At 44.1% G+C, this 19,822-nt stretch overlaps 1 protein-coding gene across 18 annotated transcripts in view; it reads right to left on the minus strand.

Moving 5' to 3' along the window:
- The window catches only part of FGFRL1 (fibroblast growth factor receptor like 1), a 320,481-nt gene that overhangs the window by 111,615 nt on the left and 189,044 nt on the right, over positions 1-19,822 (minus strand). Inside the window, exon 1 of one of the 18 annotated variants that reach the window (XM_067567670.1) lies at positions 814-1,058. The exons of the other annotated variants lie outside the window; for them this stretch is intronic. The gene's annotated coding sequence lies outside the window, so the exon portion shown is untranslated. Of the gene's footprint in view, positions 1-813; positions 1,059-19,822 lie in introns of those variants that run through there. 18 annotated transcript variants of the gene reach the window in all.

Consider the following 19,822-nt stretch of genomic DNA (forward strand, 5'->3'; position numbering starts at 1 on the left):
CCATTTTCCTCTGACTGACCTTTCATTCTGAGGAATTTTTGGATCGCTCCCCTGTCATAAGATCTATATGCAGACCTGTTTGTGGTTTAAAAAAAGGGAGCGTTTCCCAGAGCCTTTCTTGCTTTAAAATAATGCCTATGCTGCCCTTTAAACCTGCTCCACTTTTAAATTTGCCCCTCAAGTGTTCCCCTACCCCCCACTCCCAATCTCCCATTTTAGGAGGTGGAATAAAAATCCCCAATTCTTTGCTGTTGTGCATTTTCCTGGGCACAGCTGCATGCTCTTCTCAGAAGGACGCAATTCCAGGGCACATGGAGGGGCATCCAATGCAAGCTAAAAGCATGTCTCTATGTGTCTGGCAGGGTAAGCAGTCCCATTTTATTATCTATCATTATTAATAACAACACTCTGTGTAAGCAGCACTCGCCCTCTGGAATCACCATATACCACAAGCTTCACAGGCCCTCACAAGCTCATGGCTGTCACTATGCTGCAGATAGCTGGACCTCCTATAGACATTTATGGCAGATTCACATGTTGGTGTTCTCTTATGTGTCTGTGTATCTCTTTTTAATGGGCAGGAATTTACAGGGTCTTATTTCACTACATATTTGCCTTGGGACTGCAACGGTGACGGATGAATGCTTTTCAAGTTGAGATGCACTTTGGCACACCTCACAGCAATGTTTGTACTTTGGTATTTTGGGGGAGGAGATAGGGAGGGGGAAAACATATTTTGCAAAGGGATCACCTGGAACCTCATATGCACCAAGTGCCAGTTACACACCCTCTATTGAGCTAGGCAGTTTGTACCATTTTACTGTCGCAATCTCAAATCTTCCCCACTGAAATGGAATCTCTTCTCTGAAAAGGTATATTTAAAAAATCCATCGCTGTTCACGTGCTGCTGGAGAATAGCCAAGTCTTGCTTCTGTCTGACAGCTCGAGTGCAGTGCAGCTCCATCTTCTGTTAAATGAGCACTGAATCCAGAGCTGGTGAACCATGGATTTTTTCAGTGTGTTGCCAATTTTGAAAAGCGGAGGGAAAAATCATTTTGGGTTGAACCTAAAACAAAACTCTTCGAAAATTTGGCAAATTGAAAAGTAAAAAAAAGATAGGTAGATAGATAGAGAGAGAGAGAATAATTTGGGGTCAGATGAAAGATTTTGTTTGACTCAAAATGAAGAATTTTATTTCAATTTCCAGTATTTTAATGTATTTGAACCAAAAGGCGTTTAGAATCATAAAGTGTCAAAATGAATTGTTTCAGTTCTTTCAGGTATTTGGGGTTTTTCCCCCCCCAAAAAACAAACAATTTAGCAAAAATGACACAAATTCACAAAACTGTTGCTGAATCTTCATTTTTCATCAGAAAAGAATTTTGGTTGAAAAGTTTTGCCCAGTCTAACAGAATCCCCTGTGTAAACCTTGTATTGCTGAGTTCCCTGCCCTGGTTACTAATGGGAGACGACACTAACGAATGCTGTAACAGTTGCCTTACCTCACACCCCACAAACAATTCAGCAACTGGCCTTGTTAGGGATTTGAGGGGATCATCAGCAAGGGATTTGAGAGGAGACAGAACCACAGATGATTATCTTAACTTCCTTAACTGGACGCGGGGAGGTGTCACTGGGTGCTTCCAAGAGGTGCTGAAAATGCTGAATCCCCATTAAAGTCAATAGGAGCAGAGGGTACTCAATACCTTGCAGAATTGGTCTCTACAAGAACCAGGTGCAAAGTATGCCCAGTGCTGCTGGCATGAGAGTCTTTTCCTCCGCAGCTCCTGCAGTGTGGAAGAGCCTTCAGGAATTCCTCTGTCGCCCAGATTCTCTAAATCACTGGTTCCCATCCTTTCTTCATGGAACACCCCCACACCCTGACATGGAGCGACAGATGGGCGCTAGCCAGTTCTTTCTGCTGCACACCATGCCACGCGCAGGAGCTTCAGTCTTTTACACCCCTTTCTTCATTCTCTCTCTACTATCTGTTCTCACTTCTCCCTCTTTATCCTTCTTTCTTGCATGTTCTTTCCCTCCCTCTCCTCTTTCTCCACCCCCCTCCCCAAGGTTGTGTGTTCCCCTGGTGGAGGTGGGGGCAGGAGAGGGGCAGGTGGGTCACATGCATTCTCATGGCTGAGCAGCGCAGGGAAGCTGTGCCTGCAGCCCTGTGACCAGGCGCTGTTTCTAGACCTGTTCACATGAGAGACCGTCACAGAAGCAGTAAGCCACCTGCCACTTAACCGGCTGCGGCTGAAGTATGTCTGAGGTGAGGGCAAGGTGAGCCTGGGGTTCCGTAGACTTCCTCATCCTCATTGCTGCTCTGTTCTTCTGCCCATGCTCTAATGAAGCCAGGTACTGCAGCTACACTTACTTTGATGGCCCTTTACATCCATAAATTCAATAGCCTGTGTTATATAGAAGGTCAGACTCGATGATTTATTGGTGCCTTCTCACGATAAAATCTATGAGGACACCACCTCTTCCATTCAAGCACAAAGAAAATCTCCTGCAGCTGCTTGCATTACTGGCTGTCCTCCGCTCGTTGTGGGTTTAGGCATTAGTGTGATGCTGAAATAGCTGGGTGGCAACCTAGCAGGGGAATGTTTGTTGTTGTTTTTTTAAAAAGCCCAGAAACCTGGTTTTGGATTTTTTATTTATTTTTTTTTTATTGTGACCAGATTAGTTTTTCTAAATGCTTTCTACTGGAGCTTGACCTGAACCCTGCAATTCTTCTCAAGGGCATGTTCCTCAGTCCTGAGAGTAATCCCATTAACAGCAATGAGACTCTACTCATGGGGGTAAAGACTGCAGGACTGGATCCCTATTGCCTCTTTCATGAGATAATTGTGCACCATTATCTGTGCAACAGGCAGAAGTCCTGGGAAAAGTTCCGAGTAACCTTCTGTCCCTATCCGGTACCTTTCAAACTTATGTCTCCTCTTTGCCACCAAGCAGTTGGTCATAAGGCCTGATTTTCACAGGTGCTGAGCACTTGAGCTCCCATTGACTTCAACTGAAGCTACTGGTGTTCAGCACCTCTGAAAAATCAGATCTCTGCTGGATGGCTTCTACCTGCCTCCTCTCTTCAGAATGCACATTAACATTCCCCCATGCATGCAGGGAAAGAACCAGCCTGCATGGCAATTGCGCCCCAAAAACTTCTTGATGCTTGATTCTGGTATGTACATTCTGGTTCACCAAAGACTGTCATGTTAGGTCTCAAATGAAAGCCAGTGTCACACTGGTTAATAATATCACTGGGAAAGGTATGTACAGATAACATGTAAGGCATTACGTACATATACCAAAAATACATTCTTAGAGTCTGTTTCAAAGCATTCGTCACCTGCAGAGGTGAAAAACAAGTTTTCCGTCAGACACGAGATGTTTGTTCATCTGTGTCTCTGTCAGGATGTAAATTACCCATTGTAAACTAACATAATGGATGCCCATTCACATACAAAGTCAGAGGTTAGTGAAAAGATGTGAAAACAGCAGGAAAGGAATGCGCAGGGAAAAAGTCATGGGAGGTTAGCCTGTCTATGAGCAAAGACAATCAACTTTGAGGGTATACCTGGAAGGCAAAGAAGACACCCAGGAAGTAAGTAAGCAATGTGTTTGCCTTCGTAAAAACGGGATCTCAGCAAACCTTGGTCAAAAAAACTGCAGAGAACTTTGGATGAAATAAGCTTCTCATCCAAAGCTAAGGAGGGTTAAGTTTAGTCACTAGAAAGTGTATTATGATTTTCTTTGATATGTAACTGTTTTTTTCCCGCCAGTACTCTTACTCGCTATCACTTGAATCTTTAATCGTAAACTTATTCTTGTTTTCACAATAATTATATCTAAGTGCCGTGATGTTAAGTGCTGATCCTGAGTTGCATCAAATGAGCTGGTGTGTGTTGTACTTCTGGGAACAGCGGACTTGGTAATTCTGTCACTGGCAAGTGTCAAGAGCTGGACACCACAGGGGAGCACTTCAAAGGGACTTGGGGTCTGGGGTGCACCGACTGTTAACCTGCCAGGCAAAGTAAGAGCTGGCATACCCCAGAGGAGAGAGTTTGGGTGGCTAACAGGTTGCTGGTCTCAGGGAGATGACAACCAGCTAAGCACAAACAAGACTCCCTCACAGTAGAGCAGAGGTTCTCACAACACATTTTTGGTGGCCTCAGAGTGTGGTCACCAACTCTTTCTGGTCGCCACTCTGACAATTTTTCCTAAAATACTTAATTAACTTTAGGAAAAACAATTAAATATGCACATATACACATCCAAATCATTGTAATTTATTTATTCATGGTTGTTTGGTTTTTGTTTATTTTTCTGAAGACTCAATAATAAAAACAACATACAGTCATCTCTATTCTCTACTGGACCTAAACAGAAATAACAGAAACACAAATAAGGTGCTTTGCATGTTCCTGTCTTCAGTTGTTCTTATTTCTTTTGGGGTTTTTTTAGACTTGTTAGCTAGCAAGTCTGATGCTGAGAAAAGTGATATTTGTACGTTTGTTAGTATCACTTTTCACAGCAGCAGACTTGCTAGCTAGCTGGGAGGCAGTGAAAAGTGACATTAACAAACATACAAATATCACTTTTCACAGCAGACTTACTCATCCCTTGAAAGCTGGGGAACAAATTAAGCCCTGGATGGGGAGGAAGGCCGCAGGGCCAGGGGTGATGGGGGTGGGGGTTGGGGGCAATAGGGGGCTGGAGCCCAAAGCCCTGCAGCTGGGGACTGGAGCCGTGTAGCTGTGTGATCGAAACCCGGAGCCAAGAATGCAACGGGGACCAGGAGCGATGAAGGGGAGGGATGGTGAGCTCGGGGCCGGCACCTGCCACCACTGTGTGGCTCGGGGCCTGGGCCAGAGTCCAAAGCCCTGTAGCCAAATCCCACAGCCAGGGGACAGAGCCCGGTGCCATGCAGCTGAAACCCAGGGACAGAGACCAAAGCCCTGCAGTTCAGAGCCCAGGGCCAGAGAAGGCAGCATTGAGCCTGGGACCCGAAGCCCCATGGCCAGGGCACAGAGCCTGCTGCCCAGCATCACAGAGCTGAAGCTGGAAACCCATGGCTCCAGAGGGGGGCTGGGCCCAAACCTTGCCAGCAGTCCCGGGAGAGGGGCTGCTGCTTTGCTCCACCCGCTCCATCACCCTGCCCCTAAGAGGCAGTGGCTGCAAGAAAAGCCCCTGGCGGCCGCATGCAGCCATGGTGGCCACATTTGAGAAACTAGAGGCAGGAGGCAACAAGGCGGCTCACAGTCCTGGGTACCCAGAGAACAGTCACAGGAGTATCTTGTGACAAAACAGAGATGCCAACTTTGCTCTGAGACTTCAAGGGATGTTTATGAAAAAAATAGGGAGGAATCAGGGAAGTTGCTTGGATCTTTCTCCTCCTCCCCCCCCCCAGAAACTGGGGCCTCTCTCCCCCCACCTCTCCTCAGATAAACCAAGACCTCTGTCCTTTCCCTTCCACTCCCTGTCTATGGCCAAGGGGATCCTAGACCACTCATTGCACCTCTGACCCTAGGAAAGCTGCCCTCTTATGCCGCCTGGGACCCTTAATTACCTTGGCCTGTCAGGGGCCTGGAACTCCTGGCTGGGATGATCCTCACCTTCTCCCTCTCCTCCTCCTCCACCACTGCTGCCTCCTCCTGCCTCACCGCCTCCTCCCCCCCCCCCCCCCAAGACTGCGCAGTGAGAGTCTGACAGGAGACAAACCGTGGTGACTGTCAGTGGGCCTTGGGGTGCCTGTGGCTTGGGCAGTGAATCCATCAGCGCCCCAACCCATTCAAAATTGCCACAGCTTGCCTCCTCTCCGACCCTCACTGTGCAGCCTGGGCACCACAGGGCGAGGGAGAAGAACGCCCCCCAGAGCCACAGCACTATTTGCTTTGTCCGTTAAATCCCAGTGGTGGTGAGTGACACACACACACACATATTCTTTATATGTAAAAAATGCGTGTCCTTGAAAAATTAGGAGGTTTAAACATGAATTAATAATTTTGTAATTTCATATACAAATCAGGAGGATTATGGCAAATTAGGGAGGTTTGGCATCTCTAAGGGTATGAAAAGGCTGAGACCTTTAGGCAGGATAATTATTCCACTACAGTTTCAGTGATGTAAGCCATCTGCACCAGCCATACATACAGTACCACAGCTTCTGTCATGGATGGGTCGTTTTTGCCCCATTCATGCTCCGCCCAGATATTTACATTTTCCATTAAACAAAGGTTGGTCCCAATGGCTATTGCTAAATACCCTTTCAACACACCATGTTAGGGACGGTGCAGATGAGTTCAAGGATTCATTCATAAATTTTAAGGCCAGACGGGACCAATACGATCATCTAGTCTGAGCTCCTGCACAAGACAGGACATAGAATTTTATTCAGTTATCCCCAGTATTGAGCCTAATAACTGGCAAGAGTTGTTTCCTTATTCTCCCCCACCCCCAATCCATTTGGCATCCTCCACTTGTGCTTCAATGTTACTCCTTCTCCAAATATAAACTAAATATAACTTTTCTGCATAACATTCACACCAGTTTAGTTACTGGAAGAGATCGTGCCTGGAGTTCCAAAGCCCAGGGTGAAAGCCAGCTTAAAATATAATTTAAACAATTCCCTTCTAGAGCCTTCACTTTCCAGCAAGTTTTTGTTGTTGCTTTTAGTTCTCTCTCTCTCTCTCTCTCTCTCTCTCTCTCACACACACACACACACACACACACACACACACACACACGAAACAGACCATCCCAGAGAGACACAAATGTTTGTTGTTTAAATTAATGCAAGCTCAGAGGCACATTAACATTGCTTCTTCTGTTGAAATATTTAAACTCATATATATGCAGACATATGTGCTGATTTATTTGCCTCGTCTAAGAATACAAGCAACTGGAATCCCCATTCTATCCCATTTTATAAAGGGACAGATCCTACACCTGTCTTACTGAACAGCTGGGCAATTTTCAATTTATATCCCACCATAGTACACTCGACTATCCTATACCATAGAAACAGTTTCACTTGCTGCTCTGCTGATGACATTGCTTCACAAGCATTCCATTTTCCCCGCGTCTCAATAGACTGAGCTGCTGGCGGTTGCTGCTTCTTGATAATAGAAATTATGTAAAACACAACAAGGTCCTTTTGCTTTAGTGAGTAACCATTTCTGGGAAGCAGTGAGAACAACTTCTAGAAAAGTATTTAAGACATGAGACATAGTGTCCCAGGGCGTATTGTCTGCATTTCTCACAGGCAAAAAAGCTCACACATAATTATGTTTCCTTGTACTGAACTGCAAAAGTTCATGCACTCCTGCGACTCATACATGTACTAAACATGATTCATGACTGTGTGTGAAAACCCTCTAGATATATGGTGTTTTGATAGTGACTTGAACCTAGCGCTATAATTTAGTAACACCTAGAAGTGAAGGCTAAATGATTTCCCACTCTACAATCCTTACTTCCCATGAACGCCTTTTAATGCTAACCTAGGGAGGAGATGCCACTCCTACAATGGTTTGGACTTGGCCTTATTATTCCTTGAACTACACTTACTCAAACTCCACATATGGCAAACACACGAGTGCTGAACCATGTCCTAGGAGACCATTTGCCATGATACAGTTCAAAGAGAACTTTATTAACACATTAAACATAATTACAAAGAGGAAATTCCAAAGAAGGTCAACCAGCTTGGACAGTTTCTTGGAATGGAAATAATTTATAATATCCATGTACTGTATTGTAAAGTTTATAAAGAAGTTAAATAAGTTTTAAGAGCCCCACGGGTTATGTATCTTTTATTATTTAATACTAAACATTCACTTTGCATGAAGATAAGATTTCTTCTGAAGTGCTACGCTGGCAAATTAGCAACGCTTTCTTACATGGGGCCCTCAAATAACCCATACCTTTAAAAAAAATGAACAAAAGGGTTGTAGGATATAAGGAACATCATATACACAATCAGTATGTGGTCTTCCAGTGAAATCTAAAAATAAAGATAAAATAGTAGTGACAGACAATTGCCAGAAGCCAAAGTACATGTTTGCCACAAATACAATCTTCTAAATCAGCAATGTCTGCCGAGGTATGTATACCTTACCCACCGTTGTAGTATCTGAGCTCCTTATCAAATTATTTCAAATGCAAATGGCCTACATGAAACCTGAGTTCTCAACTTACCCACACCCCAGAAGTAGTTTTTAGGAGCCACTTCCTGTTCTTGCTGCCTGGCTTTGGGAAAGTTAGGGAATTCCTCACTTATAAAGCCTGATTGTACAACACTGACTCATGCTTAGGCAAAATTCGCCCCTGGGCAGAATGCCAGCAAGAGGCCTATGCAACACTGACAGGCTCTGCACAATGCTCCAACCATGGCCTAGGCCCCCACTGTGCTAGGTGCTGTACAAACACAGAACAAAAAGACAGTCCCTGCTCCAAAGACTGTACAATCTAAGAATGGGGTGAATTTTATGCTGACCCTCTGCACAGAGGTGAATTTCACAAATCAGTAGGCACTTAGTCCTGTGAGCAGTAGAAATAGGCAAAAAAAAATTCAGGCAAAAGAAAAAAGGGGGCGAGGGAGATTGTTAAAAGTAAAAATTGCCCATCATTTTTGTTCTTCTTGTTGACAGTGATTAAACATTGGCAAAAACTAACATACCTTACATGGTTTTTAATTCTTCTGAGCATACATTTTTAATAACGGGTTGGTATTTATTTAACATGCAATTACCATCTTTAAATTAAATGTGCATTGCAACACTCAGTTTCAAGCGTTGCTGGAAATTTTTGCAGCCGTGAAAAATAGTAATTTTATCCATAGGTTTTGAGGTAGTGAACACAGAGCAGAGTTAAGGTTACCTCCAGTTAGTTTGGAGGGCATAGATGTCTTACACTAGAATGCTTCCTCTTTTAGTGTAAGGGCAAAAATGTTATTTATTGTTTCTTGACTGCCATCAGTGGATGCAGCACTGAGGTAAACAGAGGACAAATTGGAGGATTGGGCCAAAAAAAATCTGATGAGGTTCAACAAGGACAAGTGCAGAGTCCTGCACTTAAGACGGAAGAATCCCATGCACTACTACAGACTGGCGACCAACTGGCTAGGCAGCAGTTCTGCAGAAAAGGAGCTGGGGGTTACAGTGGATAAGAAGCTGGAGATGAGTCAGCAGTGTGCCCTGGTTGCCAAGAAGGTTAACAGCATATTGGGCTGCATTAGGAGGAGCATTGCCAGCAGATCAAGGGAAGTGATTATTCCCCTCTATTCGGCACTGGTGAGGCCACATTTGGAGTATTGTGTCCAGTTTTGGGCCCCCCACTACAAAAAGGATGTAGACAAGTTGGAGAGAGTACAGCGGAGGGCAAAAAAAGTGATTAGGGGGCTGGAGCACAGGACTTATGAGGAGAGGCTAAGGAAATTGGGCTTGTTTAGTCTGCAAAAGAGAAGAATGAGGGGGGATTTGATAGCAGCCTTTAACTACCTGAAAGGGGTTCCAGGGAGGATGGAGCTAGGCTGTTCTTAATGGTAGAAGATGACAGAACAAGGAGCAATGGTCTCAAGTTGCAGTGGGGGAGGTCTAGGTTGGATATTAGGAAAAAGTTTTTCACTAGGAGGGTGGTGAAGCACTGGAATGGGTTACCTGGGGAGGTGGTGGAATCTCCATCCTTAGAGGTTTTTAAGCTGCAGCTTGACAAAGCCCTGGCTGGGATGATTTAGGTGAGGTTAGTCCTGCTTTGAGCAGGGGGTTGGACTAGATGACCTCCTGAGGTCCCTTCCAACTCTAATATTCTGTGATTCTATGACTACAATCTTTGCCCCAAAGAGCTAAAATTCAAGTGACCGTGCACTTCAGAAACATAATACAGAAGGTGCTGGTTTGAGATTAGATACCACAGTGATCTTACTGCCTCGGCAGGTCATGCTATACTATCCAGCCTTCTCATTAATGTTCAAAAGGACAAACTGGTTTGAATATAATAACTGGGTTTTGTGGGGTTTTTTTAGAAATGTAACTGAAACAAATCTGTAAGGGTTGGAAATATATGGATAGGTGTTTATGTAACCTGTTTCCAGCCAGGACAGAAAATTGCCTAAACACCACTAGCAAAGAAGTCCTTTTCTCCCAAGACTTTCAGCCCAAGAGCCCAATCCTGCTACTATTGAAATCAACGTCCAAACTCCTACAGACTTTAGCAGCAGCAGTACCAGCACCATTTCTGCCAGCTCAAGAGGCCTGGAAACTTCCCATCAGCTTTGGCAAAGCATTCAAACAATCAGAGCTGAAATGACGCTTTCAAGGTTAGTCTATCCTAAATTTACCATGAGCTCTGCTGTGGTCCACTTCACTAATTGCTCCTCATCTGGGCAAATCCTTGTTTGTGCATCCAATGGACTTCCCAGCCATTTAGCAAGACAAACTAGACACACTGCAGAGCACAATTTCATTCACTTACTTTGTAACAAAACAAAACAACCATCATATTCACTAGTCACAATTGTATTCCAAATCTCGAGGCTTTAAACAAAGGTATTTACTTCTGTGCTTTTGCAACGCAAACCAATTTCTTGTTCGTTGCCCTGCCTTTGCGCAATTCCCCTTCACCTAATCCTCTTTGAATAGAAAACGTGATGTCAGGCAGGGCTCGTGTGTGTAGGAACATGGATTCCCCTTGAACTTCTGGCAGTCAATGTTTAACTCAGTTTAAGAACAGTACAAGGTTTAATAAGTAATTAGCCATTTCCCTTATAGAGAGAAATTGTAGTGTGAGCCGTACAAGCAGGAAATTGTAAGTGTCATTGTTTATGTCTGCAGGGAAACAGAAACCACTATAGTTGACTCAGTGCCATATTCTTGAATGATGCGAGTTATATTTGTAAATAACTGGTTTGTCTTCATGTTGTCCCACAATGGAGAGGGTTCTGCAATAGACTAAAACCAGGGTCCGTTTTCCTTTATATCCAAGAATTCCATTTTCCTCAAATGCTTTCATTCAAAAAATATATTAGATTGGACTGACCCTGGCCTGTTCGTGAAGCTCACTGGCCTGTTCCAATAATTATGGTGCGAATGGACCAGACAACCTGTGCGAGAATGCTCATTATCTCAAATAGGAGATGCTATCAAAATATCCAAAAGCCTTCTGGTACTGGGAAATTCACTGCAGTGAACAGACACAGAGTGGCTGTTCTGAGGGCAGAGGCCTCCGTACACAATGCACAGTCGATTAGCACTTGTAAGATCAGTCACCACAAAAAGACAGTATAACTGCTTGTTAGTGACCACAAAGAGACAAACACCACATTACTTAAGAACTAGAGATATTTTAAGAGGCTGTTCTAAATCTAAGTAAGGAGGTTACCTAAAACAGAATCAAAGACTGGAGCTAATCAGGAATTTCTCAATTAAAACATTTTTTGTCAGAAAATGTCAATTTGTCAGACCCAAACCTGTTTGCGAGAAAGAGTTTTGACAAATTTTTCATTTCAAGAATGTTTTAGGAAAAAAATGGGGGGGGGGGGGAGAAGAAGAGAGAGAGAAGGATAAGGAGGGTTTCGGTTCCAAATAACCATTGGTTTTAAATTTAAGCCAAGAATAGAAATTATAGGTTTTTTTTAAAAAAAGAGAGGGAGGGTTAATTAAAAAGGTCAAAATGACAACAAAATGTTTCAATTGACCAGGACCAACATTTGTATTGGCCTATCAGATTGTGAAAATTCTCAAAACTTTGGCTTTTTATCCCGGATCAGGAAAGGAAAAAATGTTGAAATCTTGAAAATTTCCCCAGGATGAGAACCCACCCAGCTCTAATAGAGAAAAGTGGATCCAAGCATCCCTCCAATTTCACTCTACAACTGAAACATTAGAAAGCTATGGAAGAGATTCCACCAGCCACTGTGCACAGTTCATCCAACCAAAACCACTAGCTTCCTGAGTCCAGACTACGCTTGGTTTGATGGGAGGAAAGCAATACTTCGAGTGAGCGCTCAGACACTATCATGATGAGGATGTTTTAAGGGCCAATACAGAATTGACTAAGCTCCTGCACATATTTTCCAGAAGAAGAGGAAAATGTCTTAATCTAACCAAAAAATAAAAATGTGCACATGACAATTTTTCTATGAGAATATATTTAAAATAGAAAAACACCCCATTGATACAGAAAATTGAAAAAAGGGCAACAGTTATGTTCTTAGTCACTCAATACATTCTGATAGCATCAACATCTGGATTTTTACTAACCAGATGTTGAAGCAACCGCACGTATGGCATGAAAACACTGGTGGCAGGACTCACGATTTCCCAACGCACTCTCTGATTCTTGAAGCGTTAGCACCTCATACCCTTATCTTGTCAGATTTCACAAGCTAAGCAGGCTCAGGCCTGCTCTGTATTCGGAGAAAAGCAAGTGACATTTTTTTCTTCTCAATCAGTACTGGTCCTATGCCACTGCATAGTGTTAAGGGCCACCAATTTGCTACAGGTGCTGCCTTTCAGATGAGACATAAAATATAGTTTCTGACTGCTCCTGCCTTTAAAAAAAATCCAGAAGCACTCTGCGGCTCGTTAGAGCAATAGACGTGGTGCCTTGGGCAATTTCAGTTTGGATACTTATAATCTGCCTACCCGAGTCCTCTCTTGCAGTTTGTTTTGGAAAAGTCAAAATATAAAAAGTAAAATGTAAAATATTATGAGTGAGATTTTCAAAAGCATCTGAGAGACTCTGGCACCTAACTCCCTTAGGTGCTTTTGAAACCCTCCATCCCCACCCAACTAGTACAGAGTCTCTGTAAATTTGCATGAACAGAATTATGGACACTCAAGAGTAAGGCGTTAGGTGGCACCCTATTAGGCTAGGAACTTCATGTTTGTTGCAGCACGCAGAGCACCAGTCTGTGACTATTGTGTGTTGTTGCTTTACTCTAGATGCACAAACTTAAGCAGCAACTGAATCTGCTGGAGCTCTGCTAACATCAGCTTCTGTGTAATTCCATGATGTCATTCCATTGGCTGACAACATGGTGGCATGTATCTTTGCATTCATCAGATAGATAGAGCTAAACTGGAATACCAATTAACATGCAACTCAATTACCTCACAGTCTAGTAATGCACAATCCCAGTTACCCTTCCCTAATGGGAAAAGGATAGACATAGTGTAGGAATTATATAGCAAAACCAGCATATCTGGAAATAATGTCCACCTAAATGATGACATATTTAGCATATTCCAGTGGTTCTCAAAGGGGGGGGCACAAGCTTGATCATGGGGGGCGCGGAGCAGGGGACAGAGCCAGTCCAGCTCCACGCTCCCCGGAGACGGAAGCAGCCGCCGCCTCCCACCTCCTGCAGCAACAGCAGCCCCCTGCTGCCGCCGGGCATGCTCCCTGCTCTGCTGCCCTTGCGCTGCTGTTGCAGCTGCTGCCCCCACTCCCTGCTTCCTACGCTGCTGCCAGAGCTGGCTGCTCCCCACTGCCGCTGTTCCCCACGTTACTGCTGCCATGCTCCCCGCTCCCTGTGCTGTAGGCCCTGGGGTTTTTTTTTTTGTTTTTTTGAAAGGGGGGATTCGGGGGAGGGGGTGGCGCGATTGTTAGGGCCTACAGCGCGGGAAGCGCCCCCCTGTTTTTTCTTAAAGGGCCCCCCCTTTCAGAAGGGAGAAAGGGGGGTGCGATTCAGGGGAGGGGGTGGGGCGACTGTTAAGACAAAATCCACGGGAGGGCTCCATTTAAAAAGTTTGAGAACCACTGGCTTATTCTACTCGACTGTGTACACACATACAGGGCTGGATTTAGGGATAGGCCACCTAAGCGACTGCCTGGGGTGCTGGGCTCAGAGGGCAATAGGCTTGGGATGCTGTTTTTGTTCTTAGCAACAAAAGGGAAAATAGAATGTCTGAAGTAAAACATTTCAGGTATTCCGTATGCCGATTCATTTTTCACTAACCTCCTAGAATGTTCTGGACCTTTGTAGAATCTCATGGAACCTTCCAGACTTTCTGAGACTTTCTGAGAACTAGATTTTCCTCAAACCACCTAAAATGTTGTCAGCCATGCCCCGCAGGTATAGAAGGGGCAGGGCACTACCAGTCAGTCTGTGAGATATAAGAACGAGTTTTTCGAAGCTAAGGCCCATTAAAACGTATCTTTGCTCTGTGATGGGAGACGAAAGACTGACATCGCTTGAAACTGCCATTGGCCAGTCTTTCAATCTCTCTGATGCCCTGCTTCAGTTCGTGAGGGCGAAGGCGAGAAAAGCAACCTTTTGAACTAAAGGACTAGGCTTAATATTCTACGGCTTTCACACACTGTAACACTAATACTGGTCCACGCAATGTTGGTGCACAGTTCAATGTCTTGATGTTCATACATTTCAGTTATTCTTAGAATTGAAAAGTTTCTATAAGCTTAGAGGAAACACATTTTTTTATTTGCTTATATATGGCATGAATAAATACAGATTTACAGATCCTGACATGCAAATTTATCATCTTATATGACAGGAATAAATCATGCATGCAAATTGTGCATCAAAATCGTGAAATGGAATACAAATGAAATAAACAATAAGGTATTCAAAAGTTTGACAAATGAAGCGGGGTGGGGTGGGAGGGTGAAGATACTCCTTGCCTGGGGCGCCATTTGGTCTAGGGTTGGCCCTGCACACATACATATATCAACAGGTAGCTTAGTATATGAACCGCTGGCCTGGTTTCACCTTCCGCCCTGAATCTTTTCAGAATCTCTCTGGTTTGACTAAAATTAAAGTCACTTTATCATCTGTAATTTCCCAGCATGTTCTGTTCCATCCACACAGGTGCACAATGGCCAGAACCAGGAAGTCCATTTGCATTTTGGGTGGGGGAGATGTGAGTCATTATTCAGATAACTCAACTCTTCAGAGGATCAGAGAATTCACACCAGAAAACCCACTCAAATGCCACAACTTAGCATATCTGACTCAATGACGAGTCACCAGGCCAAAACCTAAGGTCAATGGACAGCAGAGACAGGAGAACTCAGCAGATCTCTGTCAGTCCCTGCACCTGTACCTGCGCCTGGATAAATCAACAGATTTTAAACAGCTGCTAATCCCCTAATCTTTATTGCAAATAAATACCAGTCCCTTCCAAAAGGCTATGCCCCATTAACCACAGATCTGATTGCAGTGAAACCCACTTAGGAGCGTCACTGATAAAAGAATAAAGCATGTATAAAATCAATTCTCTATAAATCCAAAACCATATTAGATACCTGTTCAATGATAAAAGATTTGTACACAAGAAAGACAAGTGAAAGAGTTTAAAATACTTGTATCCAACTACGGATTTTACTATTTGTCACATGACGAACCAAACTCCCTTACCATAGGGAGAACATGGAAGCCGTTTAATGAACGGAAATGCATCTGCATGTCTCTTGAGAGAAGGGGCAGTGTTGTGAAGGGGACAGTAAGAGGCGAGAGTGGGGGCAGGGTGGCAGTGTGATGGCAGGATGTGAGGGAAATAGAGGGAAAAGTAGGCACAGCACAGAAGGTACAGTCCAAGACAGCAAAGGTGGCTTTAAACCACATTCACACCCTCAGAATTCTGGGCTGCTCCAGGGGCCAAAATAGCCCGCTCAGTGTAAAAAAGAGCAGCCCTCAGGGTGCTCTACTTTATGGCAGCCAGCCAAGAGCTGCCTATGAGCTGTTCCACAGTCTAGAAACTATCTTCATAATAACATACACTATAGAGACTCCCTTATCTGCTCCCAGCACCTCCCTGCCCCAACTCCCAGAAAACCTTGTGTACCAGAGCTTGTGAGGGAGGCACTGTAGGGTTGTTTACAGTAGCCCTACATTGTGCCTGCACTGAGGGAATTCTTCTCCAACCTTGTGGCAAAGATCCAGCTCCATGCATTGCACTGGCAACTTACAGGGACCAGGGCAGGAACAAAAACCGTCCCTTGGACTTCTGATTCATGTCTATCTGTAACAATGGCATACCTCTACAGTACAAGATGTGGCTTCTGCCTCAATTTCCCCTTGCTCTCAGTGGTTTGGCAGTGCCTTCTGGTGTTTACCAACATTTGGGCAGCGCAAAAAGCCCAAACTTTTGATCCTGAGCTCAACAGCCTATCCTTCAAGCTAAGCTGCAGCAGTCTCTGACTTGGTGCTCCCTGGGCTAAGTCGATAGTCTTTTATTCCAACAATTTCTGTCCAGGTCTCACCCGGATGACATAAGAGCTGAAGGAAACAGGGGCTTCCTCCCATTCTCAGGCCCATAAACAAAGAAAAGGATTAACACTGGGCCTCCAATCCATACCACTACCGCATTGCTCCAAATCTTTTCCTCCCCTGGGGTCCTTTTATGCCTTGCCTCCTCCTGGGCCGAGTGCTTTCCTAGCTAACAGCTGCTCCCCCTCCATTGTGCCTTTGATAGCTCACAGCAAGCCTTGTTCTCCATCAAGTGATCAAAAATAAGAAACCCAGACACAGGCCAGAATTGGGATCTGAAGTCCTGAGACCTCATCCCTCTCCGTGGCTGGAGGGCAGCCAGTGACCAGAGGTACATGGCAGAAGGAGACAGAGGAACTAACACAGTAGTCTGCACTCCGGCACTTCCTTCCTGAAATGCAGTGAAGATGACAATCCTGGGCCACTGAGAAAAGCCCAGGCTCCAGGATCACCCAGTACCAAACTTGTTAGTTATGAAAACACTGGAACATTGATAACACTTATAAAAATAAAGTATCTTGGCAAGCCTTCATTCTCCTATCAGCTTTCCACTGCGACGGAAAGGAAGCCAGGACTCCTTTGTTCAACCCACCAAAAGAAAGGGGAAGAAAATTAAATAAAAAGCAAAGCAGGGCTTCTGTGCTACAACCACTGAGAGGATGTTGCCAACTCTCATGATTTTATGACGAATCTTGAAACATTAGGTGTTACTCTTAAATCCTAGTTTCTGAAGGCCTAAGACTAAGGGAAAATCCCAGCTTTCATTTTAAGTTTCTAGCAAGTTTCTAGCCCTCATGGCTGCAGACAAAAAGCTTGAAAATACTATCTCTAAAGGCTCTGAAAACAAAAGGCAAATCAAAAGAACCCCAAATTTATTATTATTAAATCTCATGATTTTCTGGGGCCTGACTTGTGATTTTGGAACATCTGGGACAGGCAGTACTGTGTCTTGTATGGATTCTGTAACACAGGGTTCATTCTAGCTTTTTGTACATTCTGCTACATTTACTACCAGGGTTTTGGTGCTACAGAATCCACTATAACATTGTGTGTTTCATTCACCATAGTGGAGTTTATGTGAACACACTCTAAGCAGATGCCTCTCCTGTGTAAACTGGTGTTCACAGTAAATAGAAAGCTGGCTCGTATCTCCAGCTGCTAGTCACTGTGGGAAGATGGGAGAGAGAGAAAGACACAGGGTCAATAAAACCATGCTGTTGCTATTGAGGCACCCGCAGTTGAGGAGAAACCTCAGTAGCAAAGTTCTGCCATTGATAAAAAGTTTTACTAGATGTCTGCACCAAAGCAGCCCTGGAACCAGAGGTCTGTTTACTTAGCCTTTTTTCTTGCTGGGCTCCAGGATAGTGCTGGGAAGATCAAAGCAGAGGCCTCATTTAACATGTCCAACTACACAACCAGCAAATCTGTTTATGTTGGATTTCTATGTGCTGCATACCACCGCTGTCTGTCAGCACTAGAAGCTCATTTTTCAGCAACATTGGGGGAGGAGAAAACTATTCAGTAGGGCGTCTTCCTAAAACAAAAGTGAAATTCAGAACCCGGCTTTACCTTTTAGTACCACTGCCACGGTCAAAGTCAAGTTTCATCTCCATTTAGTGCCTCCCTTTAGGAAAAGCATTAACCAATTTAAACAATACAACTTTTCCCATAATTTCCTTCTACCTATTCATTGTGTAGCTGTAATTCATTCAAGCAGCTCTCCTCATGTCCTAAACCACAAGAGTGCAGCCTAAGTGGTATGTGAAGAGCAGAAAAACAGGAATTCAATTATGCATTTACTTGGGATCCATCTGTTTTTATTCAGAACGCAGAATATGCTAAGGGAATTTAGTTCTGGTTAAAGGTACTGGACTGATACCTCTAATGTCTGAAGTTCCACAGAAGGGGCACAGCATGAACAATGGCAGTCGCAGGCTTCCCAATGTCCGACCAATATTCTTCCAGTCTTGAACTGGTGGGACTACTTCTTGCAATGAGAGGGTATTTCATTCACCATGTCTAACCAATCCTTAGCCATTTCTGCCGAGACTGCCAGAAAGGGACCGGGATGTGGAGGGTCCAGCCTAATGAGTAGAGCTGGGATCAGGAACCAGGAGTCAAGAGCCAAGAGCCAGAGACAGGAGCAGAGCAAAGCAAGGGGGCGGGACTGGAGCAGGGCAGGAGCAAGGCTGGAGTGGAACTGGAGTAAAGCTGAGAAAAAGGCAGGCATGGGAGCAATTGCAGCTGCAGGTGTAAGCATTGAGCAGTCGATGACTGGTCGGTGCTGCTGGATTTAGGAACAAGCCTGCTGGCTCCCTTCAACCAATCAGGCAGGTCAGCCAATCAGATGGCTCTGATGTAATCCATCTGGGCTCATTAGTCTCCCTGGAGCTACTCCTGGTTTCAGCTGCAGGCCCTTATTCCTGGCAAGGAAGATGATTTCTGCAATTAGCAGTGTTGACCTATCACCCTGGCTCATGTCTTGAGAGTGATTTTATGTTTGCAGTAGGTAGAATGACCCTATTGGGGTATAGGATTGACAGGTGTGTATTGCTTATTAGCTTGGAACATGCATGGGGGCAAGAAGGTGAACATAAGTAACTAGGTTATTAAGCTTGCTATGTTTAAGGGCCTGTTCTATTAGTCGGAGGCCTTGTAGGAGTAGTTATGTTAACGGCTGAGTTTTAGCTGAAATGCGATAGGCCTACAGAGATAACCCCAGGTCATAAACTCTGCACTCTCATTCTGAAAAGACAAAAACGTGATCACACAGGGGACTTGACACCGCAGGATTCCACAAGTAGGCTGTTTGGGCAGAGGTTCAGCAATCTGGCCAGTCCGCAGTAACTAAGCATTAGACCTCATTTACGTATAGGAGTTATTCAGACATTATTAAGAAATTGGTGATGTGATTTATTAATATTAATGAGTAAGCCATCGTTATGAAAACCCGGAAGCACACATATGGATAATGGGCAGGTATCAATCTTCTAATAGTCATGGAAGATGGTCAAATATGGCTGTGTAACCAACAAGTTACATAAAGGTGGAGTGTAAAATATCCTGTGTAGTTCCCATTTTAGGGTTCTCACGAGCTCCTGACCTGATACCAACTAGATCCGTGGCTTTCTGAGGCCCTCCACTATCTGATTCTTCATCCATACATCTTTTCATCTTTTAGCTTGTAAGTACAAAATGCAGTTATTAGCTATACCGCTTTGAGTACGCAGGTAGTTTATTCGGATGGTTCAGGCTGATAAGTCATTTTATGTAGTATCATTTATTTGGTTTAGTTGTAAAGTTATAAGTGAATCTATACACTTCTATCACAAATCACGTCAATCCCTCAAAGAAAAAGAGAGGGGTTTCTGAGACAAATTTGTGTAGCCAGCATTGGGAAAGAACCTATAATAATCAATAAAACAGTAAGTGTCACATCTTTCTTGTGTCGATTATTTGATAAGGCTACAGCAGAATTTGAAAAAGGATTGGACATTTATATCAATAACAAAAGCATCCAGAGTTACCAGATTAAAAATGGGAGAAAAAAAACAAAACCCAAGAGTTTTGGGCTGGTTGGAAACTTTCCAT

Source organism: Emydura macquarii, unplaced genomic scaffold (assembly GCF_026122565.2).
Source record: "Emydura macquarii macquarii isolate MOO-44397 ecotype Brisbane River unplaced genomic scaffold, CSIRO-AGI_Emac_v2 contig_2795, whole genome shotgun sequence".
In the NCBI taxonomy this organism is placed as follows: Eukaryota; Metazoa; Chordata; order Testudines; family Chelidae; genus Emydura; species Emydura macquarii.